A 19,441-nucleotide genomic window follows, 5' to 3' on the forward strand; every position below is an offset into this window, starting at 1 on the left:
CTTCAGATTACTGTATACAATTATATCAAATGATCAGGATTGTAGTTTTTTTTCTCAGTACTGAAATTAGATTTCTTCTAGATACTTTTTCAACTGTCATTTTTAATTTGGTGTTCGTGTTTTCCTTTCAGATTGGAAGCGTTCTTGTGGAAAGATTTTGGCGTTGCTCTTGGGACTGGTTGTCGTGCCCAGGGAAGGTTCTTTCCCTTGGAATATAATGACAGCCTTGGTTGAGGTATTGCTGATGCAAATGATATTATTTTTATATACTCAAGTGGTCAGCGGGAAGAGTAACAAAATAATAGATAAATATCCTTATAAACACAAACAGCTGTTTGCACACACCCTTTTATACCTTCGGCTGGGGCACAGCTTTCCGGGTTACTTCAAATCCCTAAGAATGAGGCTGCTATCCCCACAACCTTCCTTTAATGACTCCAGCTGATGCTGGAACGCCGGTAGGTGCTGGGCGGGAGCGATCCCTAGAACTAGAAACTCACCCGTCATGAAGATAATTGTTAAAAAGGGAAGGAAATTCCATAATAAAATAAATGAAAGTCTATCTCTAAAGAGAGACGAGAGAAGCACAAGGGAAGCTTCTACAAGCGACCAATAAAGAAGGAGGAGGCGTTTCTTCCTGGCACTGAACACCCGAGGGAAAAGCCCCGAGATCCTCCCTCAGAGACAACAGCCAATCTCTGCAGGATTTAAGGACCAACTTTCCTAGTAAAGTGTCTCCCTGGCTACGCATTACTTCTCGGAAATGTAAGCGGGGATGTTCCTTCCTCTCGTCTTGCTTTCAACGTTAATTTCTATTTCTGGGAAATAAATATTTTGCTCGGAACTTTTTTTTCTTTTTAGTGTTTTTCGATGGTATAAAAGTCGTGTTGCTTGTTCTTGTATGATATATATTCTACACCATCATTATTACTATTGTCGTTCCTGTGGTTTTCATAGACTTTTATTTGTATGATCTTTTCAAATTCCATACAAACTTCGTTGATATTTTTTATTGGTTCCTGAAGAAAATTTCTGAGATTTCCATTCTTCCAAAATACTTTATTTGATTTTATGTGTGTATGTTTATTTTGTTGTTTTGTGGATAACACAAACGAACAAATATTAGACACAAAAAATATGCTGCTCTTAAGAACAAAGCAAAGGCCCGCAGGCGAAGACCAAATAAGATTTACTTCCAAAGTTGCAAGTCTTGTGGGGAAATGGATCAAAAACTTAATGATGATGAGACAACCCTAATCAAAGGCAGCAACATCAAGGGAGGTTGCGGCTTTGATTTTATCAAAACGGACTCATATTACTTTCTCATCGCAGTACACACACACACGCGCATTTTCATGCTTCTCTTGTTTCTCTCTTTCACTCGTGAGATTTCGAGTTCGGTAAGGAAAGGGTGTCGAACGATCCAGGACCACTCACCCGATCTACTGAGCCTATGTGAAATTCCGCCAGTCATCTGCGCTTTATCTTCCACAAATCTCTACTATCTGTACAATATTCTCTTATATCTCTACTATATCCTCACATTCCTCATTCATGTGGTCTGGGTTATTATATATTATATTTAATATATATATATATATATATATATAGATATTATATATATATAATATATATATATATATATATATATATATATATACATAGTATGAGTCTCATCACATCACCTTGATTTATATATACGTATTAAGGTACAAATGTCCTTCAATATCTAATCCCCTCTACATCAGCATTAATATATTTTCATATATGCTAACCAAAGGGGAATTTCTTAGTGAAGAAATATGTCGGTTCATGGGCGCAAACCACGGAACCAAGAATTCAGGACATACAGTGACCTTCTTTACCCAATAGGCTATCACGAGAAGTATAAGTTAACGCCGCCTCTTACCTACAAATCCCTGTCGCGCTCAAGTATTCGTCGTTTTAGAGTCGGCTTCAACTCACCTCGACCTTAATAACATTGAGGTTCTTTTGTTGCACGTAGCCATATAATGAGTCTCATCACATCACTGTGATTTTCATATATGCATTAAGCTACAAATGTCCTTTAATATGTAATTCGCTCTACCTCGGAATTAATATATTTTCATGTAAGTTAACTGAAGGGGAATTGTTTAGTTGATAAGAAATTCGTAGGCACTTTGGCGCAAACCACGGAACCGAGAATTCAAGACGTACAGTGAAGCTCTTTACTGAGCGCTTGAATTCATCAGAAGTTCTGGTGCTTGCCGAGTGCTTGGATTCTTTGTAATTACGAATGCTTGGAAGGTGAGAGAAGTCTCTACCAGTACAGGGGAGTTTGCTCTTCAGTCCAATATGGGCACATGAAGAATTGCCGAGACACTTAATTGTTTCGACACTGCCTGTCAACCCTTTCTTAAGTGCATGGTCAGGTTCCATCCTTATATCTTGGACCTTATGGTCTGAGCATGTAGGACACATGAATCTTAGGCCCTCCAACCCTTTCATCTTCACTTATCCGAATACACTGGGGAAATTCTTAAATAATGTTCAGCAGAAACCAGTTTCTAAGGATATAGGGGTTTATGAGATTCCCTGTAGGGACTGTGATAAATCATAATATGGTTTTACTGGAAAATCTCTTTCAGAATGTTTATTTCAACTCAACATAAACGATCAGTTAGATATGGACAACATAGTTTGGCAATTTTCTATCATATGAATAACACGAACCATACCGGAACTCATCCCAAATTTTATACAAGAGCAACTGTCGATACAAATGTCAGATGGTAGAATCTTCACCGATAAAACAAGAAGATAATAAGATTAACCTTTCCAGTGGAGCCTGGGACTCTGACCAAATAGACAACGTCTTCCTTAAGGCAACTATGAAGCGGATTAAGACAATTAACAGAACCGACGGAGGCTTAGCAGTGACCCCAGGCATCACCTAAGGACATACCTCCCACTACATATTACACTAATGAAACTCGTTCTGTCATTCACTGCTTGCTAATGGTGGAAGTAAGTCCACCGAAATATAGTCCTTAGCTTTAAACCAGAGTGTTTTAATGGGTCTTTTATATTTGAGACATATCCTGTTTTAACAGAAGAATTTATTTACACACACACACACACACACACACACACACACATATATATATATATATATATATATATATATATATATATATATATATATATATATATATATGTGTGTGTGTGTGTGTGAGAGTTCTGTTGTGTTAGATAAATAGAAGAAATAGATAAGTAAGCTAGTTAAAAGTGTTAATGTGGATAGCGAGGAAGAGGTTTGTCAATACGAGAGAAACTGATCAACTCTATTCTCACTGAAACCTGACAGTGTAAGAAAAGCAGTCACCCATAATTATGCGCCAGTGTTAAATTTCCTCTAATTTTTCTTACAACAGGAAAGGAATTGTTTCCTAACATTTGGTGTCCCTCCAAAGACTTGGAAGCGCCACGGGGCTCTTGGGTTCTTGAGTGGGTCTTTCTGGGACAATGAAGAGATCCCCGTGGGATTGCTATTTACTTCAAGTCACAACTGAGTACTCTCATCAAGGGGTGGTCACACACACACACACACACACACACACACACACACAGAGAGAGAGAGAGAGAGAGAGAGAGAGAGAGAGAGAGAGAGAGAGAGAGAGATCGTTCTGAATTTCTGTTGATGACTGCACCATAGAGGGATGAGGATTTCCATGTCGAGTGAACCGGTTTTCAGTTAAGACGTAATGTTATTCTCATCAACAGTGAACTTTTCCCTTCCATCGGCCATCTCTTCCTCTCTCTCTGTTTCTCTCTCTTCACGTTAGACGAAACCCACAAAAGTCGACTTATACCCAGGTCAACAGGTAGACCCTTGTACAGTTTTGGTGAGCTACAAGCCGTTCCTTTACTATCTACTGAGAGAGAGAGAGAGAGAGAGAGAGAGAGAGAGAGAGAGAGAGAGAGAAACTTTCTGGGGACTGGAAGTCTAAGAACATGGGTTTTGTCTGAATACACCATCAGGACTTTCTTTTTTTTTTTTTTGTGGGTGGTTTGAGGGAGCGTGGGGGGCTGTGGCTTGGATTACCTAAAAGCAGTCAAAAAGATTTATGTATTTTTTAACGTATTTTGCGGTTTTGCCATACACCCATGTACAGAGATACTGTGAAAACGCCCCCTTTGCTCGGTAATTATTTCATTATTTTCAAATGTGTACTTTCTTCCCTTAACATTCTTATTTTTCTAAAATATTCTAGAGACCTTTCGGCAGGAGCTTGTGATTTTTACCAATTCTTCTTCCACCTTTGTTTGGTTTTCTTCTACTATTTTTTGACTCGTGAATTTCTCAGCCTCAGAGTCTAGTAAATGATTATAACTAATACTGAGTGTCATAATCAATATAACAACATAACGCTGACGGTGTACTTATCCTAAAAGCAAGAATAGTCTTTGGAACCTTCTATTTAGACGACATCAATCTTCAAAAGCGCTATTACGCTTTGTGTGCGTACATGTCCAATGACCATCCCTCACTAAATTCGCTCTAAATGAGGATTTCCAGATCACATATTATCACTAAATTGGCCTCTGTGAATTTTGTTGAATCAAAGGTCGTAGTCTATAAAAAACGACAATGACGTTTACTCCATAAACAACGGGAACAGAATTGTATGGGTGCTGATGAAAACCACCTTATTGGCAACATTCAACACAAGAAGGCTGCGTTTAAGAAAATGCACCAAACATTAAATTATGTCAATTTTCCCTACGCTGAAAGACCCAATAAATATGTAAGTAACCCTTAAACTATTTATAATTTGTGGAAATCAATGTAAATCAGAAAAGTGCAAAGACAAAGGTTTCCTTATCTAAATTTCCCATTGTTGTAGATCCCGTAACTGCGGCAAAGCGCTCACACAGAACTCACAACGAAATATCAGAGACTAAGCCAGAATTCTGAATCAGACTTATGAATGGAGATGTAAAGAATGTATCGCAAAAGAATCTCTTTAAATTCCCTCCCGATCCATTTCATTTTTACTCGAAAGCGTAATCAGCTGCAGAGCCAAAACCATTTCGACAGTTAGCCTTGTTTATGTGGGCGCGTTCTCTGCGGCTGAAATGGTCCGTAAGATAATGATGATTCCCTTCGGATACAAAAGTGGCAAGGATCCAAGTTTCGAATTCCACAACTACAACGGAATTCCGAGGAAAAGTTTGACAAAATAACTGCTATGTCGTGAAATAAATTACCGTGAAATGCTGCACCTTCCCTCATTCTTAATTCTATCTACTAAGGGAAACTTGGTTATTTGTAATGATTCCCTCCATGGGGAGGTTTTGGAAATTAACCGAACTTCTAAGATCTCCGAAAGGCTACTCTAATCGCTGATTGTTATTTCCTAGAAGAATCATGGAAGGAAGAAGGATCAAGATATAAATGGAGAGGGAACCGGAATAAGTGATTGAAAACACTTGAAATGAGACTGGTGAGAAAAGAGAGAGGAGACAGGAAAAGGTAAATTGTTAGATGAGTACCTTCATAACATTTTATTTTGGGCGGAATCCTGGACGGACGATTAATCAGAAACTTATGTCAGAAACCGGACGGGAAGAAGATGGATATGCCGCATAAGAGATTCTCTCTAAATAGAGGGGCAATAAACTGTCTATGATCGGAATCATTATATTTCCCCAGGTACAAATTCTAAGAATATGATTTTTGAAGAATCTGATTAGGCCGCAATATATTCAACCTCAAGTACTAACTACTCCGATGACTGAGAATCGTGCAGAACTCTTTTCTGCCTTCAAGAATGACGACAGTTCTCTAGAAATATTCCTTTAAACAAAATTATAGATTTTCAAGGGACAAAATAGTAGAACAAACATTTAATAGTATGTACTAATTTATTATAAAATTAATATTAAAAATTCTTTCAAATAAAATGGGTATTCAAACAAAGCCGGCAAGACTCTCCGGCTAAATAAAGGGGTTGGGTGGTGTTCATGTCACCAAGTCGTCAATTCTGAGAGGATTTTTACGAGAGTTAATCATATCGAAAAGGTCAGCTAAAAAATTTATTTACTAAGCTTCATCTGGATGCGTTCATCCCTTATTGAGATATGCTGCTTACACAAACAACCACAAACCACAAGCATTTACCAACATCAGGGAAACACCTTTGCCCTAACTTCATAAACATAGATAGCCAACGAAAATACAAATGATGAAGAGCAACATAAATAAACAAACATGGATAGCCAACGAAAATACAAATGATGAAGAGCAACATAAATAAACAAACATGGATAGCCAACGAAAATACAAATAATGAAGCAAAGCAAAGCAAGACAATACGGAAAACGTCATTAACATCATAATGAAACCCTTTAATGAACAAAGAGGGTAGAAATCCTCTCGCTTAAGGAAATAAACCAACAAACAGCAAAAAGAATTCGAGGTTCCAAAGGCAGAATGAACAAGATGACAGTCATGAATATCACCCCTTTCCTCTAACCTTATGTCTTCGCGTCATTTTTCATACCATAGCTCAAAGGAATGGCAAATTTCTGGAAGCATTTTGCGCTGTGAAAGTCTTTGGTTTTATTTGGCAAATATTAGCGAGCATTGTTGCACTCATGACAACACGAAAATATGTACCTTTACATGCAAGTACGCTAATTTGTACGCTTCAGTAAACATTAAAATATTATTTTCGCTGGAGAAATATACGGAAAATAAGAACCTTCGCTCTAACATGCAATGCGTTATCAGTTTAATATTTGTCACACATGAATATCAATATAGTATATATATATATATATTATATATATATATATATATATATTATATATATATATATATGATATATGCATATTATAGGAAATAAACACATGAAAACGTGTTTAACAGAAATAAATTTCTCTCACCATATATACCCGTCGCACACGCATCACGCACACACACACACAAACACACGCACACACACACACACACACACATATATATATATATATATATATATGATGTGTGTGTGTGTGTGTGTGTGTGTGTTTGTGTGTATGTGTGTGTGTGTGTGTGTATTTCTGACTCACCAAGAGTTGCTAATGTCTGGGACTCTCACTCGAAAGGCCGGGTTTCGGTCCTGTAGAGAGTCAGAACTTTATCTCTGCAGAGCACGTTTCCATTGTTCATTTCTATATAACATATATACGTAACTACATAGTATATAATATGTGTGTATTTATGTATATATCTTTATATATATATGGATATTCATGTGTGAAAAATATTAATCTGGCAATGCATTGCATGTTAAGCGAAGGTGTGAGAGACCACAGTGGAGCGCGCGCCAACACCGAAAGGCAAAACTTGCCTCCAGAATCCATCCTCCCTGACGCGTCATGACAGGAAGACAGGAGAAGAGGAAACTCGCAGATAATCATCTCATATCTTTATGTCTCGTTGGAATTTCTGTCCAAGTCTCTGTACTCTCTTCGTTGTTGCCTTTGTCATCAGTGGCTCTGTTTCCTTTTTCCTTTTGTTGTCTCTGGAGCTGATGCAGCTTTCGCTCAGTCACCTCTTGATCCATAAAAGGAAGAAGGAGATCCGTGTAGAGGCCCTGCATCAGCCAATTTGGAACATGTCTTCAGATGATGAGCATAATATTATTTTAGGAACTCAAGGTATTTCATCCATAACCGCTGATCCACCAGGTTTATATTTTATTCCTCGATGGGAATGTAACTGACGAATTTCCCTAGGACTGTTCATCAGGACATCAGGGGAATGGCTTTCAGCGTGCCAAGTTCCTGGAATGTTAATCAATAAGGGTGCTGGCGATTTCTGGCATTAAGATATTGTAGGAAATATTACAAAAATTTTGCTATTGCATAAGCGTTTTCGGTTACTGTAGGTACCAGTGAACGAAATAAGGCTACCGTAATATATGGGGGAAAACTTATGACAGAACATTCCACAGAACTCTAAGGCAAACACAGGATCTCTCGCTCTCACTCCTTTCAACCGTAGCTAATGGCACCTCGCAAACAAAGGGGTTACACTTATAGCTGACAGGGTTAATTGATCGTTAGGTAAGTCTTCCAGGAGGGGGAGGGGGACCTGATTGGGGAAAGTCTCGTTATGCTTATGCTATTCTATTTTCATCACTGTTATTCGCTTGTTATCGCTGCGTTTTTCTATTGTTATTCTCCCGTTTTTATCTGGTTTCCAATAATTATCACTTTCTGGGGCTCTTTGTATTTTCTTTGTCTCCTTTATCATTTTCTCGTTATCTCGTGGATTTTGGAACACCAAGATGGACAGACCCCATTTGAGTCTGAACTTGGAATCTGAAGGATGTGGGGAATGTCACAGCTTAGACTTATAAGTTTGTTTTATTTATGAAATCATTATTTCAAAGAATCAGGAAGAATTTCCCAGTAGGGATTCACTGACTTCTGGCAAATATGAACAGAACAGTGACGAGATAATCTAATGATGACTTTCTTGGTTGAATTTCTATTTCATTTTCTTATAAATTGGAATTTCAATTATTTTTCTAATCTCCAGTTCTCTCTCTCTCTCTCTCTCTCTCTCTCTCTCTCTCTCTCTCTCACACACACACACACACACACACACACACACACAACCACGCACACACACATCATTCAGTTCCAGACTTCGGAGCCTGATAATTAGAACCATAAACTAAACAATAAAGTTCATAACAATATGTACACATTGCTTTATAAAACTAAGATTTCGACGATTCACGAAACAATATCCCAGTTAACAGTCCTTTCCATCATCAGTCCCTCGTAGGAACAAGCAGGCAATCTCAGGAGCATTCAAACCAGGCAGTCCCACCATTTGCATACTAATTACAGCCCTTTTGGCTAATACGATTTATTGCAAACGTTGTTATATATTAACGACGCCATTGTCGTAAGAAGACAGTCTGGTTTCAATTCAGGCACTAGACGTCGTCTTATTGCTCATGTTGAGGCAATGTTGCCATTCCTTTCTTTCTTTTCCCTATTTGCAGGTGACCTCAATATCTCACTCAAGTGAGACAACTGGCTCTATTCTATCTTATCGACTTTGCATACCCAACACTGTAATTCTCAACACGAGTTGAATTAAAGCACTGAGTATAGGTAACTTAATTGACTATTCCCTTTAACGGGCAATTGACTCTCAAACAAATGAAAAGGCGAACAGAAAATCCTAAGAAACACAGGAACAAGCAGGCCAACGTCTGTATCTCTCAAAGGTAAAGTCTGACAGGATAATGCAAAAGCTTCCAACAAATTACAGGGTGTCGCTTTTCAGAGGATTTGTATTTGAATGGAACTGGATTAAGCATTTTTTACTTTCTAGTAAGTATTTTCCTGAGAAATCAATCGGCATAATACAATATCTGTAAACCTTTTACATTATGGATGCAATACACAATGGCATAAGATTTTTGCAAAAGTGTGATGGGAATTTTGTTCAACCTTTCGCAATAGTTTCTCTTTTTTCTCTCTTTTCACTTATATTATATCTAGATGGATGGCCAGAGTAGTTTACTCTTCCAGTCTAAGCAGATTTTTATGATCATGACCTTTTCAGCCCTTATCACCTTTGATGATGACTTACCTGGAACCCTGGAATTTGAACCACGTGGCTTTCCAGATGGTTACCGGAACTCATATGGTAGGGAATTAGGTTTCCCATGGCGGTCCCCTATCCACAAGCTAAAATAAAAAGAGAAGAAATGGTTAGATAAGGAAATGCTATAGAAAATGACAAATGGATTACATTTGCTTGTCCACTCCATGTAAAATTGAGTGACTACAAGGAAAAACAAGACCTCATTCACAGCTCCATTCTTCCTTTACTTATTTTTCTCACTGGAGAACGATCCACTGTACTTAAAGTGTCCTGGCCTCAGCCTCCACAATACCTAAACAGAAGCTGCATGAGGCGCCCGTCGAACTTACTACTTGAAACGCGGCAGTCTTCTGTGTGTATATATTAAATTAATGAGGCTGTCGAAGGTGGATTTCACAAAAGAAGTCAGAGGGTTTTTTAACTAAAACCATCCTGGTTAGAGAACAGTACCCAAATAGCTTATATGAAAGATGGGAGAATCTGCCTACTTAGGGGTACAATTGGGAAAACTTCTCAAAGGTGCTCTTGTGTGGTTTGTGGAGAAGTGAATTAGAGGAACGCGATGACAATGAGACATCGTTCTAGGCAAAGGGCCAACATTCAGGGATCATTCCATTTCTTTTATTTCTTTTTAAGCGAACTTAATAAGCATATCGCCAGCATTTGGTAAAAAGGGCCGTTCTTGATTTCGCGAAGTGGAATCTAATTAAACGGACGAGAGAAAAAATACGACAATTTTAAGATCGGTTTTAGAAATATCCGCCTTTCATTAATCTTTCGTTTTAACCAAATATCATCTTTTGGTTAAAAACTGCATAAACTGCTCTCAAAATCGGTGAGTATTTTCCCGTAATGTATAAACTGTTCACGTCTCATAATATTAATATCTACACCTTTCGTGTAAATAATTTAAAATGAATCAATTGACGCTTTAGCATCGAAAAAATACCTGTTTTTTTTATCCTGTTTGCCTTCAATTATAACTGAACTTAATGTGGAGTTTTGAAGCACTGATCTTTAATTATTCTGAGGAAAAAAGAAAGAACCTTCGCCCTGGTTAAACGATAAATATTTAAGGCGCTTTTTTTGTACCTCGATAGAATGAAACGATTTTACGAGACAGGTAAGACAGGTAGATAAACAGGTAGATAAGCAGATAGGCAACTTCAGCGCAGGCAATTATGTTGAACGGGAGAAACGAGACTGAAATGGTTATGACTGTGTTCATAGCCTTTATCCAAAGCTTTCCTTTATTTTCCATTTCTCCAAAGGGAAAATAAAAGAAAGCTTAATGTCAGTGCAAGACAACAAACTAGGAAACGTGGAAGAAATATCCGGAATGGAAACAAAAGAAAAGGAAAATGTACTGCACAAGAAATGAATAAGAATGGAAACACAAGTAAACATTGCAAGGTTATTAAGGCTCTCTCTCTCTCTCTCTCTCTCTCTTCTCTCTCTCTCTCCTCTCTTAATGGCATCAGCATTTCTGTAATAAAGTGGGGCAAACAACCGGGAAAAAAATGCCCTCTGCATTTTCAAATGTCACGGGACATTTCGTGCATTTTCCGTTCTCAGAGAAGACAAAGTAACGCTGGGTTTCATATTTCCAGACCGACTTTTGATGTCGCTTTGCTGAATCTTTGCCTTAAGTTTTAATTTGCAAGATATTATTTTTGGCAAAAATATGAGATTCATATGTACAATCTCTCGAACCTTTTACCATTGCTCTAATAATTTCGTTATCTCATAAATGGCAGTTTAATGGTTTAGGAAATGAAGACTATCTTTTCATGAGTATGTTTTAAAGAGATAATTTCAGTGATCTTATCCAATATTATGCCCAACACACTGAACCCATTGTTCTGTAAGCAAATGGATGTAGTTATTACCACTTGCCCGTAAATAAGGTTTAATAAAATGGTTTTGATAGTAACAAGTTGTGAATAACTAAAATATTCACAACATTAGCAATTACATGTAGGTGCGTATTCCAGGAAAACTAATTTCTAATCATTCTGACTAGCCAATTTTAAGCCTGTATTAAGACACGTATGATATAAAACGAACTATTCATTATAATGGTTTCATATCACAATATAATTAAAGTCAAGCATAGTAAGTTCCCCAGAAACGGATAATGAAATGAAATAACGTTATTAAGAAAAAAATAAAAGTGGCAATCCTGCGATACTGAGGCGAGACCAGAGACTTAATTAATACACCCAAAGAGGATCGTGAGGTGAACTTTGCCGCCCGAACGACCAAAGGGAGAGATAAAGTCCTCGTGAAATATTATTTATCTCATCATGAATGAAATAACTAGCAGGTAATAATCCCCGGTTAAAATTTTGTACAGATGTCCAGTTTAACCCTGATCCTCTGATAATAACGGAGGTTCCATTTGATCTTTCTCCTGTTTTCCACCAAAAGCATCAAAGGAAAACGTCCTTTGAGAGCGAGAAAATGTTTGCATTCCATTTCATTAAAACAAATCCCCTGAAAGCGAGCCCCAGTAATATGACAGAAGTCATTTGCATAATTATACAGAGAAGTTTGTGATGAATTGGAAACAATACATTTGATAAGCAAATATTGCGAAAATATCGAGGAAATAACTGGAATAGAACAAAGAATTTTGAGACATACTGAAAGGGCCATTGGTATATAACAACTTGCATCACAATCATTAGGAGTAATTATGCAACGACACCACTATTTTCTTTTGATTACAGATTTGCTATCAATAATTAGGAGGAATTTAATTGCCTCTTTGGAGATAATCATCAATCTACAACAGTTAGTGGTTAAACATTGTAATTCTAACTATTATCAAACATGATTTAAGATTACAGACATACAGTAACACTTAATCCCAAGTTTAGTCACAAAAGCATTCTCGAATTCTCCCATGACTTGCGAGCTGACCAATATTTCGGGTGGCTCCTACAAGAGAATTCGTGTCCTCCAAAATCTGAACGATCTAACTTCAGATTCGGATTCGATGACTTTTATATAAAAAATTAAGTCAAACTCAAATGCTTTTCATTAATTCCCTTTGAGCTTCAAAAGGCTAGTCACGTATTTTCCTCATCTCCTGGATATCTCATTACATTCCGTGAAAATTTCTGGAACATTCAATAAGGAAGATAAGATTCTAATGTGAAACAGCGCTTGCTAAGAAATAATGGAAAATCTGAATAACCGAATTATTCGCAAGGGAAGCGAGACTCCCCTTTGCAAATGCTATATCATTTAATATATTGCAAAGCTCTCCCAGATATCATCAGTTGTGCGCAATTCAAGGAAAGAGGTTTTCTCCCTTCTTCTCTCTTCTGCAGAGGATTCTCCCGTATTCTATTTCATCTGGAATTGTGCTTTCAACGACGGATGTTCTACCTGAAGAATAGCATCCAGTGTCAGTATGATGCTACTCTAGAGGGATGCGTCTCTCTGATCATTTAGTCAAATCTGGATTACAGATAACTGATGGCATGCCTTTGAAAGACATTTTGAATTAGTCAGAAGTTTTGTGTTCTTATGGTTAATCAGAGCAGGAGGAACGCTTCTAAAAGAGCCCAAAAGACATCAAAATATCTTGAGGGGGCAATAAACATCATCTACGATATCGGAAAGCAGGCGGATGCTGCTTAAATGAAAATGGATGAAATCGAAGCAATTTTTGTATATTTCATTTTCTTTAGTTAATAGAGCAAACCAAATATCCGAAGCCAAAAGTTACTGTTCCAGCAGTTAATCAAGTTGAAGCAATTACCTGAAGGACCTTCGAGCCACAAGCTTTACTCTACAAAAGATCAGAAGGAAGGCGTGAGTGTCATTTTTAGAGAAACTAAAGGAATTGATCGAACTGGATCCTCGTGTTGTTCGGGAAGAAGGGACCGGAACATAGGTGAAATTCTAACTATCCAACTGATTCTCATTCTTTCCAGTCTCTTAATTCTGAACGTGCAATTTTGATTTAAATCAACGTCTTTCTTTTCAAATTATCAAGCAAATATCTTATGGATGGTTTTACCTCCGCGTAGTGCGGATTACCTCGTCGAGGCTCACCCATTCATATTACACCCATTCATATTACATTCTCGTGGAATTCTGATCACTCGTGTCAGTTGTCTCTCTCTCTCTCTCTCTTTCTCTCTCCATCCCAGGTGTTACGCACAAGAGTCGACTGATTACTGGGCACATAATTTATTCCGCGGGGCGTTGAGGGGCCTACTTGATTATATTACCTATTCAGTCATTTCCAAAGACGATCCGGATTTGGAAAATGTTTATTAATGCGATAAAAACGAAAAAAGAAAAAAATGAAAAAAAAAAGGGGAAAAGAGAAATGAAGGATAGCGCTTCTCGTGTCATAATAACCATAAGGGAAATTTCTTCAGACTAAGTGTAGCCTTATGAATGCTCATAATTATTGCACATCTGTGTGTGTGTGTGTGTGTGTGTGTGTGTGTGTTTGAACATTCTCAGTGTCTTTGTCTCCTATTCAAAGGCAATTGTTCACTTCACGCTCTTTGTCCCACCCGAAATTGCCTCTTCCTACCCCTCCCTCCCTCCCTCCCGCCCGCCCATCAAGAAGGGCCTTAAAATAATCCGTTGTTGGTTCTGCTTCCTGCATAACAATGAATAGGCCTCAGAAAGAGAGGCAGCGGCCTAACTTGATTTTAGTGAAGTGATCCAAAGGCTTTGTATTTCAATACTGCTTCCTTTACATCTGTCTTGACGTCTGCTTATTTGAATACGTCACTTCCTACTGCTGGTGTTATGCAGACCTCCTCCATGTCGTCCTTGATTTCCACATGGAAAGTTGAAGGAAAACCTTTTACTGTACTTAGAAAATAAAATCAATGAGATGTCATCTGGTAAATGGAAAATTCATAAAAACTCCACAATTGGGTATTGTGCAAATGCTGAATATTCTGAACTATCACCGCTGGGAATGAATTAGTATTACTCGTGGTATGTGTAACAAAATCATTTTGGAGAACTACACTTTCCACGTTGCTACCCCAGTAAAGCCTCGTAACGAAAGTCATATCTATATATGTGCATATATAAACTCAAATACACACAGTATATATATACATACATACATATATATATATATATATATATATATATATATATATATATGTATATATATATATATATATATATATATGTATATAAATATATGTATATATATTATATATATACAGTAAATATATATATATATGTGTGTGTTTGTGTGTGTGTGTGTGTGTGTGTGTGTGTGTGTGTGTGTACATCATATAAATAAATCACTACGACTGGGGGATTTATGGGAAAAATATCATTGTGACTCCAAGCTCTTCCCTAAGGTTGGTGGCTGGTTTGGATAAAGGTGGCTTTATGCCAGCACAGGAGTCTTCAAACTGGAGGCCCGTAAATAATGGTAGTGTGCCGAAGCGGATAAAGTTCCGAATGTATAAAGAAAGAACAATCCTGAAAGGAAATAGTAAATTTGTACTGAGAGAGAGAGAGAGAGAGAGAGAGAGAGAGAGAGAGAGAGAGAGAGAGAGAGAGAGAGGAGGCTTACACAGCCATCCCATACAGAGCGTCGAAGCAATTCCTCTGGCACTGAACACCCGAAGGAGAAGCCCCGAGATCCTCTCCTTCAGACAACAGCAGTCACCGAGGGATTTCTGCAGTAGGTTCTCGACTCGAGTGAGTCTTTGGCAAAGTGTGTATTTGTGTTTCTGGCTTTGAGTATTTGTGCTCAAGAAATATGGACGCAGATATTCCTTTTATTTATTTCCTTCCCGTTTTGCTTTTAGAATAATTTTTCATTCGACTGAAAAATAAGTATATGTTTGGTGATTTTACAATCCATATTTCATATTATAAAATTATAGCTTGTTTGTCATTTAATCAGCGTAATATGCCAGTACGTCATCATGGTTGAACTTATTACTATTGTTGGTGGTATTGCTATTTCTTTAATTTTTTTTTTTACTTTTGATGTCAACAATTATTTGATCATCATTAGATTTTCCCTTTTTACTTTAGCCCTCTGAGGGTGAAACCAGTTTTCGTTTCCTGAGTTGGATCAACCTGCATGAAGTAAATGACCGTTGTAGGAATCGATCGTATAGCAACAAACCAGTATTTAACAATACAAGTAGGTAAGTAAATACAAAGGACTCTCATAAAAACTTTACTTCCTCTTTTCCTTGATGTCCAGAAGTGGTTGCCAGGATTTTAGTTCCTTTGATAAAGCATTTGCTCTCAGTACATTACAGGCCAGAATACCTCAAAATATCATTGCTGTCTCTCATTTCGCCAAACGTATGGCGTTTTAATTTGTGCTGACAAGTCGGAAGCTCAGTTAATTTCCAAAATGAAACAATGCTTTAATTGCATTATATTTCACTTCGCTTGGTCGACCATTACCCGAGTTGAAGCTATTGCGTGTAATTGGTATCTCGGAAGGGAATTAATGCTGTTGCGTTCGTTTGCGATATTGTGGCCTGAAGCAGCCGGTACTAACAGAGGATTGACCTCACGGGTGATCAGAGCTCTTTCCTTTCTAACTGTTTGTATTCGGTTGCTGTAAACATTCATATTAAATGACTATTATTGTTGCTGTTCTCCATGCTCATATCAGTGCTCTTTTTATCCTTTCATACTGAAAGTCTTAGTGAGGTGATTTTGGCGTTGCTGGGGGCAGAGTTGTGGTGGTCAGTGAAGGTCGTTTTCCTTGAATAGTTTTGGTTGAGGTGCATTCAGATATCATTCATTAAGCACCAAAAACTAAATAGGCTCAACAAAAGCTTGAGGATATGAGATCATCATCCCGCAATCAGATTGAGAAAAAGTTGCTTGTTTTTGTAATAAACATTGAAAACCTGTGATTTTTCTAAAGATGTTGTTTATTCTTTTCTCTTTCAAAGTAAGTTGAGTCTCGGGGCGTTTCAGAGAAAGTTTAAAGATCAAACTGATACGTTGGATTAGTTCGTGAAATGACGCTGGTTGGTCTCATAGCCAAAGCAGATAATTCCCAAGACATTAAACATGACGGATACCTCTATTCATTATTTGTCAAAATGAAAAGATACAATGAATATGAATAAAAAGGTCTAATAAAGTAAAAATGATGAGAATTTACCAAGCTTAAAAAGACGAACCGCTAATTCTGAAATTACGTTCTTCCAATTAGATTCTGCATATAAAGTGGTGTATCCAGGTAAGTAGAAAAGGAAATCGTTGACATGCATCTGAAAAGATACAGATCCATTTGAGACGAAGACTTGTTCCAAAATACTCGAGAATTTACAGAGCGTTATTCTATCTTCCCCGTCTCTTCATCCTCCCATTCATCGGGAAATATCTCAGAAAATAAATAACTCTCTGATCGACATCGACGTGGAGGAAGTGGGCCACTTCCGAATTCCTCCAGAGGAGTTCACTGCCCTCAGGAGAGAGTCATCTGAATGGCGAGGCGAGATGATTCAATGCTGAAATGTCTTTCTTGAGAAATTCCAGTTTATTTTTCTCTCCTTATTTCTATTTCTCTTCTGGTAATTTAGTGAAATATAAATCAAAATGGTCTAGAATCATTAATGGTAATTTTAATTTTAATTCATCTCTCTCTCTCTCTCCCTCTCTCTCTAAACCCTCCTAGTTCCAGGCTTTTCTGGTATCCTGAAAATCAGAAGCATAACTCTTAACAATGAAGCTAAAAAAGTAACATGCCGACATATTCATTTTCAAAACCAATACTTCGCCGATCCACGAAATGGCGATCAAGTATACAGTCCTAAGCATCATCAGTCCCTCGAAGGAACAAAGAGGTAATTACAGGAGCATTGACGCCAGGCAGTGCAACCATATGTACGGTGAATGCAATTCCCTGAGGGGTAATGTCTTTCAGTGCAAACACTGGATTATGCTAATGACGCCAATAGCGTAAAAGGCGCCAAAAGGCCAAGCATCGTGGACCTATGAGGTCATTCAGCACTGAAACGGAAATCGACAATACAAGGTTTGAAAGGTGTAACAGGAGGGAAGCCTCAGTTGTTAGGAGAGGGTGGAAAGTAAGATGGAAGAAAGAGAATATGAAAGGAGGTACAGTAAAGAAAGGGGTTGCAGCTAGGGGCTGAAGGCACGCTGCAAAGAACCTTGAGTAACGCCAACAATGCTCTGCATGAGGTGCAGCCGCACTACTCCGCCCCTGCCCCCAACACCAATAAGGCCTAACTGATGTTAAGGCAATGTTGCCGATGTTGAGAAATGCCGTATTGTGTATTTTTTTGTGTGGGAACTAACCACCGTTGATCTTACACCAGTAAACAGAACTACACAATTAATCATTATCAGAAAGACTGAATTTACAAAGTGAAATCCTTCGGTGGACACAAAATGGCAAGTAATTTTGCCCAACTCTTTTCTCTTCCACCATACGAGACTTCTCTCTGCCTCTTCCCTACTTGCAAGTGATGTCCTTATCTCACTCAGTGAAACAACTGGCTCTATTACATTTTACTGAATCTGTAACCATAGCACAGAAATTCCGAACACAATTATTCCCCTCAACAAACAATTTACTCTCTTGCAACTGAAGAGACAAAGTGAACAGGAAAAGACACAAGGGCCAACCGGTTAATGTATTCCTAAGCGTCAACTTTCAAAGACTAATGCAAAAACTTCCAACATATTACAGGGTGTCACTTTTCACAGGATTTGCTTTCGAAATGAAACTGGATCAACAGTTTCCTGATTTCCAGTAAACATTTCCCTTGGCACCAATTAGCATAATGAATTCTTTGTAAGCTTTTAATGTAACATGCATAATATGAAAATTCATTCTGGTAATTGAATGCGACCTAATTTTGAATCGTAAAACAGAAATATTTCTTGTTTTCTTTCAACGAAATAGTAGGAATACACTCAAAGCTAAAACTGCTTCGTCAAGACTTTCATATCTTCCCAACTTCCTCTTGAAAACGTTTCAGGCGATGCAATTCTTTGGCAGTTAAAAACGATCAACTAATTAAGCAAGAGATCTCTGGAACTTTATCCTTTCCGCTTCGCGATATAGGAACTTAATAATTTTCTTAACCAGACTCAAAATAAAATAACCTTTTCTAAAGAGATAACAAAACATTAGGACTTCAGTCATCTAAGAAATTTTATTAACGCGGTATGGTAGTAATGGAAATCAATTTGAAAGCATCAAAAACATTAAAACCAACAGCACAGGGTATACAAATCATTCGAATTGTGATGAAATTCAGACTCCATTATCGCACAGACTGAGCAAGAGAGTGAGGGGAGGGGGAGGGGGTGGGGGAGCGAAGAGAGGAAAGGAGAGAATGGGACAAGGCTATTCAGACTGCAGTACGCAATGCCATAACATCATTGCAAAGTGTGATGAGAATTTATTTTTTGTTTTCACCAGGACCCGTCCTCGTTTTCATCTATTTGCAATACTTTCTTCTATTTTTCCTGTGCATTCTTCATTATGGACTAAATGGATGGATGGCTTTAGTATTCACCTGGGTTTTCACAATCAACATATGAGGTTGAGTAACCCGTATATCACCTATCAGTTTTAATGATATCTTACCTGGATCCCTGGAATATGAACCATGTTGCTTTCCAGATGGTCACCGGGGCTCATATGGTACTGGAATTTGGCTTCCCATTTAGGTCCCCTTCATTGGACTGAAATGAAAAGAAAAGAATTGGTTAGATATGGAAATGAATGAGATCACTGATCGAAAAACGGCAGCATTCACTGCC

General features: G+C 37.8%; 1 long non-coding RNA gene across 1 annotated transcript in view; it reads right to left on the reverse strand.

Annotated features, from left to right (window-relative positions):
* Positions 1 to 9,570: 9,570 nt before the first annotated feature.
* Positions 9,571 to 19,441, reverse strand: part of LOC135226770 (uncharacterized) — a 69,490-nt gene continuing 59,619 nt past the window's right edge. The window contains exons 7-8 of the long non-coding RNA XR_010317268.1: positions 19,266 to 19,363; positions 9,571 to 9,744 (exon numbers count right to left, since the gene is read on the reverse strand). This is a non-coding gene — a long non-coding RNA (uncharacterized LOC135226770). The remainder of the gene's footprint in view (positions 9,745 to 19,265; positions 19,364 to 19,441) is intronic.

This window comes from Macrobrachium nipponense, chromosome 15, assembly GCF_015104395.2.
Source record: "Macrobrachium nipponense isolate FS-2020 chromosome 15, ASM1510439v2, whole genome shotgun sequence".
Taxonomy (NCBI): domain Eukaryota; kingdom Metazoa; phylum Arthropoda; class Malacostraca; order Decapoda; family Palaemonidae; genus Macrobrachium; species Macrobrachium nipponense.